Source organism: Phaenicophaeus curvirostris, chromosome 2 (genome assembly GCF_032191515.1).
Source record: "Phaenicophaeus curvirostris isolate KB17595 chromosome 2, BPBGC_Pcur_1.0, whole genome shotgun sequence".
In the NCBI taxonomy this organism is placed as follows: domain Eukaryota; kingdom Metazoa; phylum Chordata; class Aves; order Cuculiformes; family Cuculidae; genus Phaenicophaeus; species Phaenicophaeus curvirostris.
In genome coordinates, this window is record NC_091393.1 from 68,763,523 (window position 1) to 68,785,727 (window position 22,205).

The 22,205-nt window shown below is 37.0% G+C and overlaps 1 protein-coding gene across 3 annotated transcripts in view; it reads left to right on the forward strand.

Annotated features, from left to right (window-relative positions):
* Positions 1 to 22,205, forward strand: part of CHRM3 (cholinergic receptor muscarinic 3) — a 268,811-nt gene that overhangs the window by 146,152 nt on the left and 100,454 nt on the right. Inside the window, exon 2 of one of the 3 annotated variants that reach the window (XM_069852365.1) lies at positions 7,269 to 7,333. The exons of the other annotated variants lie outside the window; for them this stretch is intronic. The gene's annotated coding sequence lies outside the window, so the exon portion shown is untranslated. The remainder of the gene's footprint in view (positions 1 to 7,268; positions 7,334 to 22,205) is intronic. 3 annotated transcript variants of the gene reach the window in all.

Consider the following 22,205-nt stretch of genomic DNA (forward strand, 5'->3'; position numbering starts at 1 on the left):
CTGTTGATGGTGTTGAGCTTCTGCACAAACCTTCAAGTTTTCAATGAGTTTCAGACAAACTAAAAAATGTAGCTGATATTCCACTTCCAGGATTTCCTTGCAGAATAATTCAGTCTTCCTGTAGTAGAGGTGAGAATCCAACAAGTGAAATTCAGTTTATGGAAAAGTGTGTTTTCCCTTCTGGTTTTGATGTGCTTCTGGGGTTTAGTTTCAACAAGTCATTTCCCTCTGAAGACTAAACCTAGACAAAACACTAAATTGTTCTGATTAAATTACCAGTATTCATTATCACTTGACTGCTTTTTCCCATGTATGTTACCCTGTTTTATGTCTCAGTTGTGATGTCATTTAAAAGAATTTACATGAATTGGTAGGCTGCAGTGTTTTTGTCTGCGTTATAGCAGGTGTTTCTTTTATATTCATTGCATATTCCTGTAAGATTTCCGCTTTCATTTGCATTTCTAATTTCGTGGAAGTAAACTGTAAACATGGATATGTAGCAGTGGGTTTGATGGCCTGTTTCTACTCATGCTAGTATGCTGTCTTTACATGGAAAACATTCTCCTCACAGACTTGCTTTAATGACTGTGGCACTGACAGTTATTGTGATTGTTTCTGAGCGTCTTGAAATTTCAGTCACTCAGTTCTACCAGGAGAAACTTTCTAGCCAAGTCTTCTCAGGAAAGAATTTTCATAGCTTGCTGTATGAATCTTTATGGCCTCCATACTAACAGTAGATGTTTCAGATGAATTTTGAAACGTTTACCCCTACTTTCATATCCTGAAATTAGAACATGATATCTAGCACAGTTACACTGCTGGCCATATTCAGTTACAGTTGGTTTTGCCTTTGATGTTGTATTGACCATATTCCAGCTTTGCTTAAGTGGGTTTTTTTCAGGTATTTTGTGTAAGGTGAAAGGTTGTGAGTTTGGTTGTTCTTTTTTTTTTCTTTTTCAGACATGAGATTTTCTATGAATGAAATACTGAAAACACAAGTTTTCTGATTTAGTAGATAAATTTAAGTTGTCACAACTCATAAGTGGGTTGCTAGTTCTAGATTGGAGGAGAGATTCATGCTTCCTATTGTGAGTATCCAGAATCTTCCCCAGCTGTAACTGACAGACAGGAAAGCAATCTGAAAAGTTATTTATTAGGCTGGAGAGGGTATTGAGTCTGAGGACAATGCCTTTTCTGTAGGAATTAGTGGCATAACTATTCCTTGGCAGGAAATGTTTTACTTTGTGCCAAAATTCAGAGTACCCCAAAGGGACTGGAATTGAACTCTATTCAGTTTTAGCCTAAAAGGAACAAAGAAAACACCTGAATTAATATAATTGACTTCTGCAAATTTTGTTACAGTCCACATCTCTCTCTCTGTATAAACGTGTATTATTTAGACTCTGATGTTACAGTGGAGAAACAGTAAGCAAAAATTAAAGGGTTAAAGCATCAAGCCATGTAATCTGTCTGCAAGAAATACAGCAACAAAGTTTTCTGAAAGACAGAAATTAATATTGTTTTTTCTCTGATACTAAATTAACAATAACAAAGCCATTCATGCAAATAAATCTAATTGATTGGTTTAGATTTACACCACACTGTCATGCTACCTCTTAAGGGATTATATGTATAAAGAAATAATAAAATAATGTACTTTCCTACCCGTAAATGTGCAATGCATTAAACAGAATTTGTCAGTTCATCTGAACACATACATTAGTCAAGAGGAGTAGCATCATTTTGCTTAGAAAAGGTGCATTAGCTCAGCTGTTTGGGCTGTCAGAATCTTAAAATCTTGCCTCAAATGTAAGGGTATTGGTCATTGTGACATGCATTTGTCATTTAACACAAGTAATACTTGCGTTTTAGTAGCTTTTAGCAAAGTGTAGTTGTCTGCAAAGGTTGTGGTACAGGCCAGCTCTGTAAGACGGTGCAAATACTAACTTCCAAGTAGGAACCAGATAATGCCTGATTTGAGAGTGAGGGGAAATGTCTTTTCTTAGAAGATTTGTACAGTAGTATTTGCATGTTGATTATTTAAAAGAAATTTAATGCACCCACAGTCATTCATATTTGTTCCTATATAGTCATAAACATGCCTAAAAATATCTTTCCATATTTAAACATCTACCTGAAAGTTTGTAATATTGATAATCTCTACTAACTCAACCAAAATTTTAAGTCCATAGCATTGATGTTTGTTTTATAGAGGAGTGACACAGAAATATTTGCTTCTATATTTGCTCCTATCCATTGAAAAATGATTCAAACCTTTAAGGCAGAGTTAATGAGAACTGTCAAGAGTCCATGCTGTAAGCAGTTGCACAATCAGCCCAGCCTTAGAGTGCTTACTTGCTTAGTCCCTTTGAAGTGTCTTAGCTTGACATCGTTTCAGGAGAAGCATCACAACTTAGACCATTGTATATTTATGGCTAGCGTGTTGAGTTAATGGTTCATCCAAGAGGACAAAATATAATATACTATTATATTTTAAATAGATGATTAGTGCCATAAATTAATTTTCTAGAGGGAATTTGTCTGTTGATGGTGAGGAGAGAACATAGACTGAGATTCAATTTATTAATTCATATTTGCATATTAATAAATTGATTAATTTAATTACTTGGAGGAAAAAAGGTGACACAAAGTTGTTATTTGTCATTTGCATCCTGAAAGAATGTGTACTTTTTATACTGGAATTTTTTTGAGGATTTGTGATTTAAATAAAAGATGGGTATATTTACATATTTAAATTTAAGTATACAAAATACAATTACTGAAGCTCTCTCTAGGAGATAGTGTAAACAATTCTTCTTTTGTTACATACATTAAAAACTCAAGTGGTGTGATTATTCCATTCCCTCTGAAGAAAACATAGCTTTTACTAGCAAAGATCTTTCAATACCTTTTTTTCAGAGGAAAGACTATTAGTTTTTGGAATAACATATTTCTGTTTCCTCTGGCATTTTAAAAAAATCTTGGATTTTCTTGTCACGTACTTCACTTCGTGTTTAACTTGTGAGGGCTGACTAGTTTGCAGCAGTAGGTGGTATATGAGATACAGACTTCGGGAAGAGCACGATTTCCATCACCACTTCAAAGGAAATACATTATAAGTAAAATACATTTCTCTAGGGGCTTACAAAATGATTCTGTTTATAATTTAAATTACATTAAGCTAAATAAAATAGTACAGTAAAATCCTCAAGGGAAAAATACTTCATTTAAGTTTGAGCAGTATATTGCTTCCATTAATTGGCAGTATTTTATTCTCTCTCTAATAACTTATTTTTCATTGACTATATATAATTAGAAGTATTGTCACTATAACAGAAGTAATTTTTTTCCCATTTTGTGTTCCAAGCCCTTCTGTTCAGTAGATCACTGTAGTTTTATTTGCCTATCTTCCTTCATTTCTGATAGCTTTTTTCCTGGTGACTAACCCTCTGAGCATCGGTGTCTCACAGAAGATTACCGTCACTGTTGCACACATATTCGACTTAATCAAATTCATATTGGAACTCAGACTCTAAACCAGCCTGAAGTTTTGTTTCAAAATCACAGCATGTGAGTCTTTCTTCTGTTGGAGTGTTTTAGAGTCTGCTCATCCAAACCACGCACGTTGCTTTTTCCAGGATGCTCAGAGGGGTAACTTTTGAGCAGGGCCTGCAGTACAAGCAAGAGAATCCGTTACTCTCCCTACTTTATAAATGTAACTTGGAGGCAGAGAGGAGATGCTGTACATAGATAGGTACATGCATATGTATGCATGTGTGTATTTTGATATCTACAGATTTAAGATCATACATGTTTGTGCATGTGTGAACATGATATTTGCTAGTATGCATATAGTTTCCTTTCTTTACTTGCTATTAATCTATGCCTGTTCAGTTTCATATGGGATCCTGAAAGCAAATTCCACTTCATATGAAGATAATGTGAATACTAGGAGAGAGTGACTAGGAAAATATTGGAAAGCCTCACTGAACTGTCTAATTATAGGAGTGATTTATTCCACTTTCCTTTTTCACCTTGTGACAAGAGACCATACAGGCTGAACTAAATCAGTTTACTGTTCTTAATAGCATGGAAGGTAATAAATCTTTAGAGCTGAGCTCCTCTAATATTGATGGGTTTTCAATATGGGAATCTGTAAAAATAGTTTAAGCACATATTCGCTTACAGAAGCTGAACCATGTTGTACAGTAGAAGCAGACCAGTCCCATATGCAATATTTATTCCCACTTTAGGGTCAGTTTTCAACCAGTCACTAACTTCAAATTAATCTCCATTTAAAGTCTAAATCAAGTTTTGTGTTTCATATAAATTAAGTGATTAAAAATATTTTTTCATGAGAAATAAACCTTTACATTAAATCATTGAATATTAATGATACTGAGATATAAAAAGAAAGAAACCATGCACAAATTTCCCCCTAGTTTTTATTGTTTGCTTTTTTTTTTTAAAAGAGCACTTTCAAAAGGCAATAATAATTAAAACTAACACTGGATTAAATAAAAACTTTCTTGACTGGAGAGTTTAATGTTAGACTGAATAAACCTTGAGGGGAAAAAAGGTAGTACAAAATATCAGAGCTTAGACATGTTTTCTGTTGTCTCAGAACCTAAAAGCTTTATGAAAAAAGTAAGACTTAGTCACAAAAATGACTAAAGAAATTACTTCGGTATGTTTTCTAAGATTTTCATTAAGGCTTACATAAGCTTAGAGTTTCATTGTATATCCTTAGGAAACATTACCTTTTCCTTTCTGTTTGAGAAGAATATTATTTTTTTTTCTGCAGTGCTATTTGCATGCATTTTAATAACTAGTTTTTGTTCCTACTGTAGTCACCATGTGCTAAACAACAGAAGTAATGAATTTTACTATATTTTGTCAAGTAGGAATTGATCTGAGTTTTTCTGTATTGTTTTCACCTTTCTCCAAATTGGGAGTGCTGGTGGATGAAAAGCTGGATGCAAGTAGGTAATGTGTGCTCACAATCCAGAAAGCCAGCCTGGGAATCCTGGGCTGCAGCAAAAGAAACGTGTCCATCCAGTCGACTGAGGTGATTATTGCCCGCTACTCTGCTCTCATGAGACCCCACCTGGAGTACTGCATCCAGCTCTGGAAAGACATGGATCTATTGGAGCAGGTCCAGAGGATGGCCACAAAAATGATCAGAAGGATGGAAAGGCTGAGAGAATTGGGGTTATTTAGCTTAGAGAAGAGAAGGCTCCATGGAGACCTTATTGTGGCCTTCCGGTAATTAAAGGTGGGTTATAAGAAAATAGGGACAGACTTTTTAGCAGGGCTTATAGTGATAGAACAAGAGGTAATAGTTTTAAAATAAAAGAGGGTGGATTCAGACTAGATATAAAGAAGACATTTTTTACAATGAAGATGGTGAAACACTAGGATGGGTTGCCCAGAGAGGTGGCAGAGGACCCATACCTGGAACCATTCAAGCTCAGATTGGATGGGGCTCTGAAAAACCCAATCTAGTGGAAAGTGTCCCTGCTTTCTGCAGGGGGTAGGGTGAGCTTTAAAAGTTCCTTTTAAGCCAGACTATTTTATGATTCTATGAAATTTCTTCCAAACTAGTTTTCATTATTACAATATGATCAAATATTATTTTTTCTTCTTTGTCTTCTATCCCTTTCCACCAACCTTAAAGTTAGTGAAGAATAATTTTATTGTTTTAATAAATGTATATGCATATATCACCACATATTTTATTTAGCTCTCTGGCTGAAAGGGTTTGTGGTAGGCTGAATAAAAAGGTAGTTCCTCATTAAGCATCTGAAAGTCTTGTACAATGGAAGTCCATCTTTCTGTAGGTAAATGCATGCTTTTATTGCTACCTAAAATCCAACATCCCAAGATAGTTCAGGTTGTACTCTCAGGGCTGACTGTTTGATCATAAAAAGAAACAAAAGCCCTTGGAGAAATTCTTTTGCTACCAACCGGTAGCAAACACTGGAGAGGTGGGGTGGGAGGGCAGCAGTCCTAGTTCTAAAATGTCCAAAATTTTCATTAAAAAATATTTTTATCCTTTTGTACATATAACAGCTTGCCTGGTCTGTAGTTATATGACTCTGAACAACAATCTCATCTCACATCTGTGCCTTTCATATTGCCTCATGATGCTATAGGACTGTTTGGAAATATCCCCTCAAAATCATACTCTTTTGTTATTATTGTTTTGAATAAATGAAAATGAAAGACTGCAGTACTAAAGTCAGGTATTATGTTACTTAAATGTATAAAAATGTTTTTTAACACATACCTGTAATGTAAAACATACTGTATTTATATAGATTTTAGCCGTCTCTTTCTTCTTTTCTTACTTAGCCTATGAGTTTCCTGGGGAATGTATTGTGTCTGATGAGTTGGTTGCTACTATCAGAATACAAATGATAAAAGATATCACAGTGGAGGTGTCAGTCCAGCTGCAGTTGGTAATCAATGTTGCTTTGAAGCAGAGCTTGTAAGAGGAAAGGAACTGGTCCAAACAAAGAAGTCACATTTTAGCTTTTCCCTGGGATTTTTCAACCTTTTTTTCCATTTTAGACATCAGAGGAATAAGTGATTAAAAAGCTAAGCTTTATTTTCAGTTCTTGGGCACAGTGTATCACTTGTGCATGAAAGCCAGGGTATTCACAGTCACTTTTAGTAAGATGGTCACTGCTTATTTTCTTAATGTTGGGTGAATGACAATGCTTATGCTTTCATGCCAGTGCACGTCTTCTGGAAAATGGCTGCATTTTATTGGGACGCCAATGCAGACCTGATCCTTTCCAGTAAGGTGCTATGGGCTGATTCCCTAAGGTATAGCAACTCTCAATATCATATATTTAGCCTCTGCATGTATTTAACTTAATATAGTTGTTCACGTGTGACAGAAAAATAAGATTCCTCAATGTTCGAAGTGTTTTATATCTGTTCAGTGAGTATTTTGAATAGGTGACTTTGAGTCAAGCTTATTGTTTCAGAATAAATTATGCTGGTCCTAACTAAGGCTTGCAGCATGCACTGGTGCAATGTGTACAGGAGACGAGTTAGAATCACATACACTGCAACATGTCATTACTTTGTTGGAACATTTGTAAACCTTATTCCAGTGATCAATAGAAAAGAAGAAACTAATAGTGTTAGGTTTTTCTATAGAAGATATTACATCCCTTATGTTAATTTATATTAACAGCTTGACTGTGTTGACTCAGTCTTACGTGCGATCATTGACCGTTTCCTATGTAATCAAGTAGGTGATGGAGCTGCAGGCAACGCAGCTTGCAAGAGAAGACTTTTCAGCTTGATTTCTGATTTTCAGGTGAGCTGTAGGCACCACACCAGTACCATTTCATCTAAGGTTATTGCAAACCTGGTGTGACTGTGCCAACAGTTTTGAACAGCTGGAGGCTCAAGTGAGATGAAAAACGTATACCGGGCTGACATTTGCCAGCTTGACTGATTTGTAAAAGAAAACTCGAGAAGCAATGTTTTGACATACAATTTGTCAGTGCCATTTTTATTAAAAGGGTATAATGTCTGTCTTCAGAAGTACTGAGTCAGATCTTGAGGGTGTGTTACCCTGAGTAAATTTTAAAAGTATATCTTCCCTTCTGAAACATTAGTGTACTGGTACTTAACTGGTCCTTGAGGAAAGAAACAACAGGTGCTTCACATGAGTCTTATTTTCATATGGGAAACATGAAGTTGAAGCTTGGGTGCCGTATTCTATATTGTTTTATTTCTCTGTCCATGGAAAACAAGTTACTTTGTATACTAAGGTATTACCCAGTGCATCCTGGAGAGAGGATGTGAACTCTTTAAGTTTCTGATCTTTTGTTTTCCCAAGCCAGTACCTCTTTGATGAGCTGCATTTCTACTTTCTTTACACTGCATCTATTCCTAGTGATTAGTTTTCCTCCAAATAGCAGCCAAGGTTGAGTAATTATTATTATCCATTATTTTTATGCATCTATCTTGTTGGTACTATTTGAATTATATGCCTAAAACTCAGTTGGAATTAAAAACGATTTAAAGTACTGACAAATCTATTTTCTTATTACTCTTCTTTTTAATAGGGGAAAACCCAGAACCCTAAGGACTACCAGTTCATGTCTTACATTAACAGGAGTCCTATTAGCTGTGTTTTTGGTTTTCTGTAATTGATGAAGAGGCCTTTGGGACAAACTGTACCACGTAGCTACCAAAAATATGTATGGTTGTGTAATGCATTAGATGTTGTTAAGTGCTTAAATTAGATCCCTAGTGCACACATGTGCAATCGTTACTACTTGTAATATGTATCAACAGCTTTAGCTATTAAAAAAATGAGCTCACACTCTGCCACTGCCATTAATTTGCTCAGACCATTTCTCAGTACTTACAGAGATTTTTTGGAAAGGGTCAATAATTAGTGGTATTTTTGATGAGGTTTCTTCTTTTTAAAGGTAGTTTAGTAATTTTATTTCAGTGATTTCAGTGAGTCTGATTATCTTTTGGCAATTTAAAGAAATGAAAAGTACAAATCCTGAACTGGGAAGAAATGCTTATATTCTTCTGTGCCCAGATTTCTGCTAACGCTCCCTGTGGAATATAACAATTCTGCAGGAAAATGTCTATCAGTCATACAAAACCAGAGAATCAAGGAAATAAATCTTCAAAACCTTCAAGACAAGAAGGTATGGAGCTGCCTGAAACAGAAATATCTTTAGAAAAATTATTTCAAGTTGCAAAGACTTATTTCTTAGAGAAAAGAAAAAAGAGAGACAGAGGAAAAAGACGTTATATTTAACAACACTTAGGGGAGACAGGACTTCTTTTAAAAGTCTTGTGGAGGACCCCTATATACTAAGCTACATAGAATTTAATCTGCCTCTGAAAGATGAAAGGATGAGGTGAGCCTGCCAGAATTTAAGCCTCTGCTTCCAGGGAGTCTAGGTTTTTCTACCTTAGTGATTATAACTCAAAGCTCCTTTCTCAGGCTATAAATTCCTCTAAATCATTGCTTTAAAGAATTGTATGCAAACTGACTGCATCTCCATGAGGTATTGAAGCGTCTCCATTATTTCAGTGCAGGAACCAGGATTGTGTGTCATATTTGAGAAAAACACAAATTGTTCTTGGTTGGTTTCTTCTTGCTCAGTACTTTTTCATTTAGTATACTTGTGGCATAAATAATAATACACAGCTTTGATTATCCAGTTGACTTTCTGGTATAGAGATTCCAAATTGTGCAGATAGATATTTCTATGTATCAGATTTAGAAAGTTCCTGCAGATTAAGCCAAAGGAATTCCTTCCTTCATCTTTGTATTTTTGTATGTATATATTTGTTTTATTTGTTACATTTGCCTTCATAACTACAAGTTGAAAACCAGTGGCGATCTGTTGTTCCGCTTTTGTGAGGCTTAAATATTCATTTGATAATGGAAATACAGAAAAACAAGTGATTGCTTTTCATCTCCTATTAACTTTATATTTTAAAAAGGCTGGACTTTGTATTAGAGTTTCTATATAAAAGCAGTATTTTTTTAAAAAATACCAAGAGTATTGTATAACATTAATATCAATGAAAAAATAATTTTTCTTGAAATTTATGATTCAATGAGCGCCTATTTTAATTTTATTGACAGTCTATACATTGTCTGTCATCACAAACTTACTTTTTTAAGTTAAACATGATCACATATAGCAAACGGTTTTGCATATTTATTTTAATTTTAAAATGGTATTTATTTTTTCTTTAACTTAGAATTTTTCATATAGCATGTTATAAATAGCCTAAATCGTGACTTGTTGCATCTAGGTATGAACTGATTCTTTGAGCTGTTTAGTTACATCAATTTTCATAAGAATAACAAAAGGTTTCCCACATAAAAGGGGACAGAATAAGTGAAACTTCACTGTGTGGACTCAGTACTGCTTCGTTTCCAGATTTTTCCAGTGATCTGGCTATTAGTGAACTATACATGTAGACATTTAATTTTTCATCCTTTATGTGATCGCTGTTATGGATGGAAAGTACATGCTAAGTAATGGTGAGATCTTTACTTTTCATTAATTAAATAGAAAAATACATATAAGAAAATAAAAGGGTACTAATTGAATAATGTCTTTCTTTTGTAATAGTAGCATCAAGAAAATTGTGTGAAGAAGTAAATTGGTTGTAGATTTCTGGAAGTGTCTAAAGGAGGTTAAACTTTAAACAAGTTTTAGATTTTTTTTTTTTTTTGTAGAATAAAACAACCTATTTCTGAGAATTTCCTGACCCAGAATAACAGACTTACTTGATGCTGGTAATGGCTGTAAACTCAGTTATAAGTGAGGATTGGATCAGAGAGGACAAGCACATGATTTCTGAGCTTTGTGCCAGTGGGAGGGACATGAACCTAGGATTTTTCTGCCCCATTTACAGGGAGTTGAGTAGCAGCAGCAGCAATAATCCTCTGGGAAAAGTAGGACATTACTTCATTTCTCACCTTCATGCAGATGTATGAAAAGCAGGGTGGTTGGGATAGTCCACTTTATCTATTTTTCATCAGAAAAATCAAGCATGATCAGTCCTTTTCTGTGTGCAAACACATCTCAGAAAAACGTGGGTATCTGGTTGGCAGTGACTAAGTGGACTAATATGTGTTTCACAAATGTAATAAAGTGGAACATGTATATGATACTGTTAATCTCAGCATAGTACAGGTGGCTTTTATCTGCAGCTTCTGATAATGACTGGATAGGAAGCATGGATAAACTATGGGAGGCTGCCAGCTCAGATGAGATCTCAGTAGGCAAGGACTTGAGAGCACAGGTGTCTGAGAGCAAGAAAAGCTCTCACTTACCCACAGATACAGATGCCTGTATAGAGGTATCTGTTGCAATGCTTAGCCCCCCACAGAGGTATATGACAAGTGGGCAGTTGTGGATATGATCTAAGCTTCAATATGATTTTAAAGGAGTTTAACGAATTGTTGTAGGTAGTACTGCAAGGAAGAGATTCTACAAAATCAACACTATGGGCATGTTGCCTGTTCATAGAGCAAACTGTGTTAGAGCAAGCTGGCAGGTAATACAAAAATAAGGTTGCTGTAGTGCAAAAATCACGTAATATGAAAGCACATCTGTGTAATGATAGTGATTTCATTATGCCATTTCAATAGCTAAAAACTAAATTCTGTTCTAATGTTTTTCGAAAGTCACTAGGAAAAATTCCTTTGGTAACAGTACTATGCTCAGGGTGTTTCCTAATCTCTACAGATAGGATCGATCTTCCTGAGTGTATGATTTAGTCATTTTAAAAAAACCCAACAGAACTATTTCCTGTTATGAGGGTTGAAACTGGAAAACAGTACAACATACAATGAAACTCTTAATCAGGAGTTCTTTAGAGACTTTTCTACATTTGGATCATAATAAATGCACTTATCTAGTAAACAATAGGGTTTGCACACATGAAGCACTTCTTGTTTTATAATAGACATGTTGATTGCTTGTTAGATGCTGTTCTCCATCACTTTTAATGCTGTCCTTCCCATAGTAATATTGTAAAACCTTTTGGGTATGGGTTGATCGCTTATCACGTATGCAGGAAATACATCTAGTATTGTGTTCTGTTGTGGAAGGGAATTCCTGAAGTGTTCACACTATTAAGGAAGGATTAGAAGTGTTGAGTCAAGATTGTGCTTGTTCTTTCTTTCTGTGGGAATTCATTCCTCATGTTCCGGCTAGTTTCTAAGACAACTTTCTCTATTTTCCGTGTAATCAGTATCTATTCTACCAAGGAAGTAAAATCACGTGTTTGTAAAAAGACCAAGTCCCAAGAGTACCAAACTGAGCAATGCATTCCCAAAATGCAGTCATGCAGCAATACTGCCATTAGCATTTATGATGTTTTTGTTGTGCAGCTGAAAATTTCAAGCCATATCCTTTTCTATTCATTATTACATGCCATGTCACACTGAAGTCCTCTCTTTTGCTTTGCATGAAGTCTCCTTTGTAAATTGTTTTTCTCTGACAAGAAGGCTTCTGCCATCCTCTCTGTCCCTTCCTAGTTATTTTGAACAGGGACAAGTCAAGGGGGTTTGTCAGAGTGGAAGAACTCCTGAACTCAGTTGCTGTTCATGAGCATGCTGGAAAGAGATACTTTGAAAGAAGAAATTGCTTCGTTCTCACACATTGAGAAGCATCAGGAACCCCTACCCTACTCAAGATTTCTTATATGTCTAGAAAAAGTCTCTATAAATGCTTCTGCCACTCACTCAGCCATTAGTAAGCCTTCTTCCACTAGTTTTTAACTTTTGATGAGGTGGAGAGGAAAGATAATATTTGTAAAAACAAAGAATTAACCAAGGGATATTTTACATTTATATCAGTTCTTTTTCTTGCTCTTTCTGTTGGACAAAGGTCATCTTTTAAGTAAGAAAAATACTAACTCTGGCTTCCCTTGAAAATGAAGCAGTCTCTAAAAATGGCCTTCATAAAAGGATCATCAACGTGATATCACAGTTGTTGTATCTTGTGAATCTACACATTTATTCAGTCTGCAGGACAAAAGACTATTGCTCTCTTAGTCCAGTATCTTTGAGGGTTCAGGTAGTCAAAATAAGCTCCTATGCTTTCATCTCCCATGCTTTATAACCTGTAGTTGAGGTTGTTTGAACTTCTTTTAGTCCATTATTATTCACTGGCTACTTCTTAGGTATTCAGTGATACCTACACTTATCACAGATAACTGCCAAAGAAATCTTAATGTAATGTGTTTTAGAGATAGGAAATGTACATTTAAATGCTAGGAATCTTATATGAAAGATTCAGTCAGTTTTATGATTTAAAGAGTTACACAACAATATATTTTTATGAACTCTGAGAGAACTCCAGAGAACATTGAATCATATACTAGTGCATTTTTTTGTATTATCCTAATTCTGTTTAAGAAATGTGTTCTTAGATCTGTATACTGATTTTTACCTGCATACCATTTTAGCTTTTGAGAGAAACACTATAATCACCAGTCTGCTTTACCCCCAGTCTAAAGTAATTTCATAGACCTTAGTGAGGGCTTAATAAGAAATTGTGTCCCCTGGTTGCTTTGTTTCTATGTGAGCCATTTTCAGAACTTCCTCACAGACCAATGATGCTGTATTCTACTAATCTGCCAAGGTTTTAAGACAGAGTCCTTTAGTTTCACCAGAAATTTTCAGAGATGGGCTCAAGATAAAGTTTTAAATCTGCATCGTTAGGCCCATTTAGAGCACAGCTCTTCCTGTTACATTAGGGAAAAGCACTGGCTGCATTTCAAATAGCTTTTCCATTCTTGTTCCTACTTTTCTCTTACCTTTTAATGTAGATATGCTAAATGGATTAACATGTGCTCATTACGAATCAAAACCTTTCCAAAGGGGACACCTGGACATTGTATGTGTGGACCTCTGTGAGGAATTTTGATAACCTGTTGTGGCCCATGTTTTCTATCAGGTTTTCTGTCTTTTCAGTTCTATCAGCCACAGAGGTGACTGGGAAATATAGTTAACAATCATTACTACCTTATTCCCAAGTAACCACCCTGCCTTTTTTTTTTTTTCTATATATCTTCTACACAGCAACCTATTCTAACTTAGATAACCTGTATGAGACAAGGACAAAAAAAATTTTCTAAAAATAGCAGATGGGTTTAAAAAAAATAACAGAAGGAAATTTGGGGGTTTTGGTTTGGTTTGGTTTTTTTCCTTTGGTAAAGACTGCTGTAATTTTTTAAATATTGTTTTCTTTATGTCCTTATCCCTGGGACTGTGAAGAAGCTGTCCTCTGACTCTTCATCCTTAAGGTTGTTTGTTTGGTTTTTTTTTAAATATAAGTGGAGCTATTGGAAAGATGTTGTCAGATTCTATCTTTCTAGGCTTGTAGAAATATTCCAGGAACAAGAAGACAGTTCCCAAAAGAGTGTATCTCTATTTAACACAAGTTAAGGTTAGTTACACCAGTGATTAGATTAGCCTATCACACATACTTTTATTTCCAGATTAATTTACTGCATGATCTTCATCTAGTTTAGATAAGAATTAAATAGTGTTTGTAGACTTTCTGATCCATGACTATGAAATTTTTTCTAACTAATATATTATGCCAGCACCTAATCAAAGTAGCTGAGCCAAGGACTGATCCAATTACACACTGAGTAGTAGGGAAGAAAGTGGGGAACTCTCTTGATTTTTCCCTGGCTTAGCATAAACAAATATTGAAAGAGTCGAAGTTTTGTTACTCTGGGCAGCATAACCTTTTCCAGATTTTGCAGAAATTAAGAAATCTCAATCATAAATTCTAGGATTGATACAGAGTTTACTCCAGATTAAGCAGGATCCACCAGAGAGGGCGAACCTCATGCCTGGCTCCCACTCTGTATGCTCCTCTATTTTTCTTTACTCTTAGGAATGCACATTTCCTTTTCTTTTTGATACACACAAACATGATTGATTTGGTTTCTCCTTGCTGTTTCCAGCCTCTTCAGAAATTAGCTGCTTTCATAACTTTGAGTGTCTGTACTGAAGTAAGTGAAGTGAGGAAAACTGTAGTGGGGACCAGGATGTCAAGTGGGACAGTCAGGATAAACATATAAGTCTACATAAGTCCATAATTTAAAATGGCAGTGATCTAGGTCATCAAAAAAAAAAATCTCCTTCTCTTTAATATCCTTTTGATTACTTAGTTTATTTCTTTGTTTTGCTGCAGTCACTATTTAATACTATTTGTCCTCATAACTGTATTCCACTGATTTAGTTATAATTTACTAATGAATGACATTTGCAAATTTGCAGTAATACCCATTAATGCAAAAGAATGGAAAAAAACCCAGCTAACATGAGACAGCATTGTCATCTGCAGGTGACAGAAATAGATTTCTTGTATATGCCAGATTCCAAGACAAAGCTCAATTTCCAAGGCTTCTGGGTGGGCTTTCAGATCAAAGCATAATTGCTTTGGTTATGTCCACTGAGATTTTTGGAGTGATTTTATCTTATATGTGAAACTCAAAAGATGACTTAAGATCTAGACTACAAAACCACAGAGGAAACTAAGTGACACCTTGCTGCAAACTGAAATAGCTGCAGTTACACCTATCTAATATTTTTCATCAAAGTAAAAAATATCCAATTTGATGCTAGTAGTCTAACACAGGACATGATATTTTGGGTTCCTGCCAAGTAGTTCTGTCATGCAGGTGGCTCTTCAGTTTCCTACAGTAGAATTGTATTGCTGTTCAGTTCTTATTAATTATTAATGACAGGCTAAGAGAGTTGGGGTTGTTCAGCCTGGAGAAGAGAAGGCTCTGAGGAGACCTTATAGCGACCTTCCAATACCTGAAGGGGCTACAGGAAAACTGAGGAGAGACTGTTTACAAAGGCTTGTAGTGACAGAACTAGGGGCAATGGGTATAAACTGGAGGGGTCAGATTTAGAATAGACATAAGGAAGAATGTCTTCACTATGAGAGTGGTGAGGCACTGGCACAGGTTGCCCAGGGAAGCTGTGGCTGCCCCATCCCTGGGGCTGTTCAAGGCCGTGTTGGATGGGGCCTTGGGCAGCCTAATCTAGTGGGACGTGTCCCTGCCAATGGCAGGGGTTGGAACTAGGTGATCTTTAAGGTCTCTTCCAACCCAAACTATTCTATGATTCTATGATTTACACAGAAAATGGTTATAAATTTGGAGGGGCCAAGTTTTTTTTGCTTAAAATCCAAAATAAAACTAAAAAGGGAAAAAATAGAAATATCTTCTATAACATTTCATAAGAGTAAACTATGAATTTCTGTCTGTAAAGAAATTGGCAAAAGTAGTGAAAGGCTGCTGTTGTCATTTTGCTGCTGTTTTGTCTCTGAAAAATTATTTAACATATCTTTCATGAGTTCAAGAGAAAGAGTAATTCTCCCATTCTGCTACCTGCAAACGCATCTTAAGAGGGACATAAACTCCTGCAACATGATAAGGTCTGGAAGCAGGACAGTAAGGGCATCTGCTGGTACTGCAGATGACTGCAAAACTACAAAATGCCTAGAGCCATCTTGCATTTCCAAGGGGTTAATGGGACTTCTGGTACTTACTCTTGTTTTTCGCCTTGTTTCCTAGTAGAGTTAATTGAATCAATAATTCCCTGTGGTGCTCTTTGTGTGAAGCTCCTTAGAGGAATAAATCTACCCAGGAGAGCAATCATTAGAGCCTTCCCGACAGTACTGAGAACAACAGTGGCCTCCCCAGAAGTGCCATCCTTTCAGTACATAGTAACTATTATTTTCGATAATTACAATCAACATTGTTCCTGCGTAGGTGAGGACACCCTTAGATCTCTGAGTGTAGTACTGAAAAGTAGTACTTGGGGATGCTGATGTTTGAGAAGCTCAACATGAGTCAGTAATGTGTGCTTGCAGCTGAGAAGACAACCGTAGCCTGGGCTGCATCAAAAGAAGCTGCAGTTTGAGGGGGGGTAATTCTGCCCCTCTATTCTGCTCTTATGAGAACTCCCTGGAATACTACATTCAATTCTGGAGTCCTCATCACAGGAAGGACATGAATTTGTTAAAGTGAGTCCAGAGGAGGGACACAAAGGTGATCAGAGGGCTGGAGCACCTCACGTACAAAAAGAGGCTAAGAGAGTTGGGGTTGTTTAGCCTGGAGAAGAGGAGACTCCAGGGAGACCTAGCAGCTTTCCAGTATTTAAACAAGTCCTACAGGAAACCTGTAGGAGGAGCTTTTTATCAGCAAGTGATAGGACTGGAGTAATAGTTTTAAGCTGAAAGTGAATAGATTTAGATTAGACATTAGGAAAACATTTTTTACTGTGAGAATGATGAGGCACTGGAACAGATTGCCCAGAGAAGTTGTGAGTGTACCTCATCCCTGGAGGTGTTCAAGGCCAGGTTGGATGAGGCTTTGAGCAACTTGATGTAGTGGAAGGTATCCCTGCCCAGGGCAGGGGAGTTGGAACTAGATAATGTTTAAGGTCGTTTCGAACCCAAACAATTCTATGGTTCTATGACCTCATCTTTCTCTAGAGATGAGTTGGTCCCATTTGCCAGTCTCGGTTGATGTCATTGATAGTTAAGGTAAGGAGAAATAAAGGACTGATAAAAATTATATATGTAGTTCATCTCAAAGATAAATTTAATTTTTTTTTTAATTACTTGTTCTTTCTTCTTAGTTTTCAATTAGAAAGGTGAAAAGAACATAGGTGGCATCATGAAAAGTCCAGTAAAATGTGTATTGGTCTGTTTTCAAATTAGGCCATGGAATTTTTATCTACCAGACTATAAAAAACTGATGACTATGTCTGCAGTGTAATCATTCAAGATAATGTGCCAGTTACAAGTGGGGTTCCCCAGGGCTTAGTGCAGAGTCCACCCCTGTTCAATGTCTTTATCAATGACCTGGATGAAGGCATCAAGTGCACCCTTAGCAAGTTTGCGGACAACACTAAGCTGGATGGAGGTGTGGATCTGCTGGAGGGTAGGGAGGCTCTGCAAAGGGATCTGAACAGGCTGGACCACTGGGCTGAGTCCAATGGCATGAGGTTTAACAAGGCCAAATGCCGGGTCCTGCACTCGGGGCACAACAACCCTGTGCAGTGCTACAGACTAGGAGAAGTCTGTCTAGAAAGCTGCCTGGAGGAGAAGGACCTGAGGGTGTTGGTTGACAGCGACTGAACATGAGCCATCAGTGTGCCCAGGTGGCCAAGAAGGCCAATGCCATCTTGGCTTGTATCAGAAACGGCGTGACCAGCAGGTCCAGGGAGGTTATTCTCCCTCTGTACTTGGCACTGGTGAGACCGCTCCTTGAATCCTGTGTTCAGTTCTGGGCCCCTCACCTCAAGAAGGATGTTGAGGCTCTGGAGAGAGTCCAGAGAAGAGCAACAAAGCTGGTGAAGGGGTTGGAGAACAGACCTTATGAGGAACGGCTGAGAGAGCTGGGGTTGTTTAGCCTGGAGAAGAGGAGGCTGAGGGGAGACCTCATTGCTCTCTACAACTCCCTGAAAGGAGGTTGGAGAGAGGAGGGTGCTGGCCTCTTCTCCCAAGTGTCAGGGGACAGGACAAGAGGAAATGGCCTCAAGCTCTGCCAGGGGAGATTTAGGCTGGACATTAGGAAAAAAATTTTCACAGAAAGGGTCATTGGGCACTGCAACAGGCTGCCCAGGGAGGTGGTTGAGTCACCTTCCCTGGAGGTGTTTAAGGCATGGGTGGATGAGGTGCTAAGGGGCATGGTTTAGTGTTTGATAGGAATGGTTGGACTCGATGATCCGATGGGTCTCTTCCAACCTGGTTATTCTATGATTCTATGATTCTATATAAACATTTTATAGCTGGTTTAGTATTGCTGGACAAGGATAATTAGAGAGTTCAGTGCAAGTTAGCAGCCTACATATCTACCTAGCTTCTCAGACCAGCTGTGCAATCAGTGTGTTAGCTGACCTTGGGCTTCATGTTGCTGCAGCTGTCGTTAACCTTCGGTATCATCAAACTAGAGTCTGTTTACCCATCTAAATACTAAAGTTTCTAGAGTTTAAGTTGAACAGGAAATGTGAAATGGACTGTTAGCAATGGTCTTTGCATTGATTTTATAGGGCACTCACCATTTCACCAGTGGGTTTTTGGCCAAATGGAATCAGATAGTCATTGTTTAGCTTAGGCATTGGAACTGAAAATGCTAATAAAATATGTTTGTATATCTTGGTTAATCTCAAACTTTATAGCTACCTTAAAGGTAGATGCAAGATGAATAAACGTCCCTTAAGAGTCTTTAGTGTGGTAATAGGTTGGATTCCTATTAATTGAAAGTGGCATGCTCTGCAAACCATACTGACATAGGCCCTCTTGGATTTTTAATTATCCAATTACTCTGCAGTGCCTCAATCCATGGAAACATTTGCAGGTTTCTCTTAGGCTTTCTTTGGCTCTGAAAAGCCAAGTCCAGAGAATAAATAGCGAAGCCCAATGTTTGTCTTTCATATAATACATCTACAAAGTCAAAGCCATGCTGAGCACAGCAGGAATACATTTTTAATTAGAATCTGCAAACTCAAACTACAAAAGTTGAACCACATTGTCATCTCTGGTCCAGATAGCATGTCTGAATTGTTCCAGCAGGAAGCCCAGGCTGACTAGAAGATGGCTTTTCTAGAGATTTCAAGCTTCAGGGGCTTGATTTTGCCAGCTAACTGACTAAGCAGCAATGACAGAAACACTGTGCCCACTAACACAGCTCCGAGTTGTGCTGCTGCAGGAAGTTGCTCTGTGATCTTAAGCACTGCTAGAGATATTCATTTACCTTCTTTTTTGGTGTATGTGTGTGTGCTGGTTCCTTTTCTATTTGGCTGATAAGGACTGCAGTTTGGCACGTGATTGGTGTGCACAAGTTGCAGCCTTGCATCTTCACTGCAGCTGCTTAGCCCCTTTGGAAGAAGCTGTCCCTTCATGATATATGCAGTACTTTACAGGCAGCGCATGGGCAAATACATTCTCTGTGAGTTCTCATAGTTCTAAGCCATTATATGGTTAAGCAGAAATAATAATAATAATAATAATAATAAGTGCTGACCTTGGCTTCAGAATAAGGGGGAATTCCTGCATAGCCCTTTTCAAATTAGAAGAGCATCTATGTTTCATTTATTTGGCCTCTTGCATTTATTTTTTGAGGTTTTGGGGTATTTTTTAAGCATTCTCAAAGGCACTTAACTGTTCTAGATCCATGTTTTGCATGTGTCATCAAGACAGTATATTTATCTTCTGCCTCTGTTGATATAACAGATGTCGATACCAAATAACCTCTCACTTTACAAACTCAGTTTCCAAGGAACGTATTTACCCCTTTCACTCTCATTAAATGGGAATAAGACACTTGTATATTTCCCCCTGGATGCAAATAAGGGAAAACTGTGATTTTGAAACAAAACTGACATGTAAAACAACCTTCTCTCTACTGATCTTTCATGCTCTTGCATCTCAAATTGCAAATTAAAATTCAGTAACCCAGATGTATTTATATAACGTTACAACATTTTTAAACTTAAGACAACAAAATCTAAACCACTGTTTTGCTGGACTTTGATGAAAGATAATCTTGGCCTAAACATTGTCTTTGGAGCATATTTTTTATGTTGTTCATCTGATTTTGTTTGTTAAGACTTATTATATGCTGATATTATAAAAACATATCTAAGTTATTGCATTATTTTATTTTTAACTGGATAGCAGCAGGAATCAGGAGGCAGAAAACATCTCTGGAATGAGAAATGCTGCTAGGAGGACTCAGGTATCAGTAGTGGGTGTCAGCAGGGTGCTAGGCATGAGAGCAACATTCAAATCATGCCCCTGTAGAATGGGGCTGAAACATCACAATGGGGCTGTATCCAACCTTGTGCAAGAATCTGGCATGTGTCAGTCCCTTAGATACCATTCTGAATAAGCTGCTCTGGGTTAAAAACATGGAAATACAAAAAGGAAAGTAGACTTTAAAAAACATGTGATGTGGAACAAGTTCTGCAGATACAGAACGTTTCAATATACAAAATAAAGCCTGTGTTTTGCATGTTACAGAAAACGTGTTGAAACTACTTTATAGAATGTTCCATGAGCCATTTACAGTACATCTTCCTTGGTCCTAATAATAACCACTTTTTTCTAAATCTAAAGTGCTGGGCTCACAATTGGTATGATCTTACTGTCCTTGCTTTTTTTTATGGCCATTAATTTTATATTATCATCACCTATCTTTTTATCGGGGGGGGGAGGGGGGCAGGCATAAAAGAAAACACAGAGAGCAAGAAAATAACATAATTGACAGTCACAAATTTCCAATTTTTTACATTCATTTATCTTGGCTAGCATGACTAGTTCATTCCTCCTCTGCCTAGAAAATTCAGGACATGATTAAAGTGAGTGTATGCAATAAAGATACTAATCTGTGGTTGATTTCTGAAGTTATACTTACTGCTATAATGGAAGTTTTTTTCACTGAAACTGCATAGGTTTTGCTTTATATGGACAATGAGAAAGCCAAAACTTAACTCACAAAATTATATGTTGCCTATAATAAGAAATGTTTAAAATTCTCTAATCTCATGATTTATCAAATTATATTTAATATATTCCAGATGCTGCGGTTAATCTTCCAAAAACCATACGCAATAGTTCTGTTTTCTCCAAATCCATCTGTTGGTGCCCTTTCAGTGTACAGCTGAACTGCTTTGGTTCCACCTATAAATTTTCAGTTACATGTTTTTGAATCTAACTTATTTATGCATTATTCGTAGTTAATTCCATCTTTTGATGAGTCACTGGGTGAGGGTAAACTGTAATTGTCAGGACCAGATTATTGTTAGACCAACTATTTTGCAAAAAATAATTAGTTTTAAAGGCCATAAGATGCAAATAATATTGTATTTTCTACAGTTGCACCAAATACAGTGCATCAAATTGTAACAGTGTAGCCCAACCCTGCCAGTTTTTGCAGCTAAAATCCAGCAGCTGGGCTCCCAATTACCTCACGCCCACATCCAGTGTAAGGGGAAAGGGAAATGAGAGGAAAGGACTTGCAAGTTGGAAGCTAAAACTAAAACAGCTTTAATGAAATAATAACAATAACAATAATAAAAATTATAATAGAAAAAATATATAATTTATATATATATATAAGTCACCCTTGGTGACTTATATGTCAGCATCAGGATAGAAATGGACACGGGAATGGGGTTCAGGAATGCACATACCTGGGATCAGAGGCAAACAGACAGATAAGGTCCTCAGTGGACATCAGCTGTCAAAGTGAGAGCCTTTTGATCTCTCAGTTTTCTGCCGAGTGTGAGTAGGGGATGGAATACTCAGTGGGTCACCTGTCCTGCAATGGCCTTCCTATATACCAGTGCCCCATGTTATCACTTCTAGAGAGAAACTCTGTCTGAAAAACATGCAGCTGTCTTTCAGAAAATTAAACTACTTGGACTATACTTAGCTGAATTTAGAAAACTGATTCTATTTTACCTCAAACCAGAACAGGGTGCTGTACTACCTTACGAGAGTTTAAACTGTGAAACTGGGACCTTCAGTAGTATGTAGGAAATGTCACCTAAAAAGCCATCATACTGTATGGGAATGCACTTAAAAGAGCCACCAGGAAATGCTGAGAAGGATATGGGGTCTGTGGGACATACTTCATGCACAGTA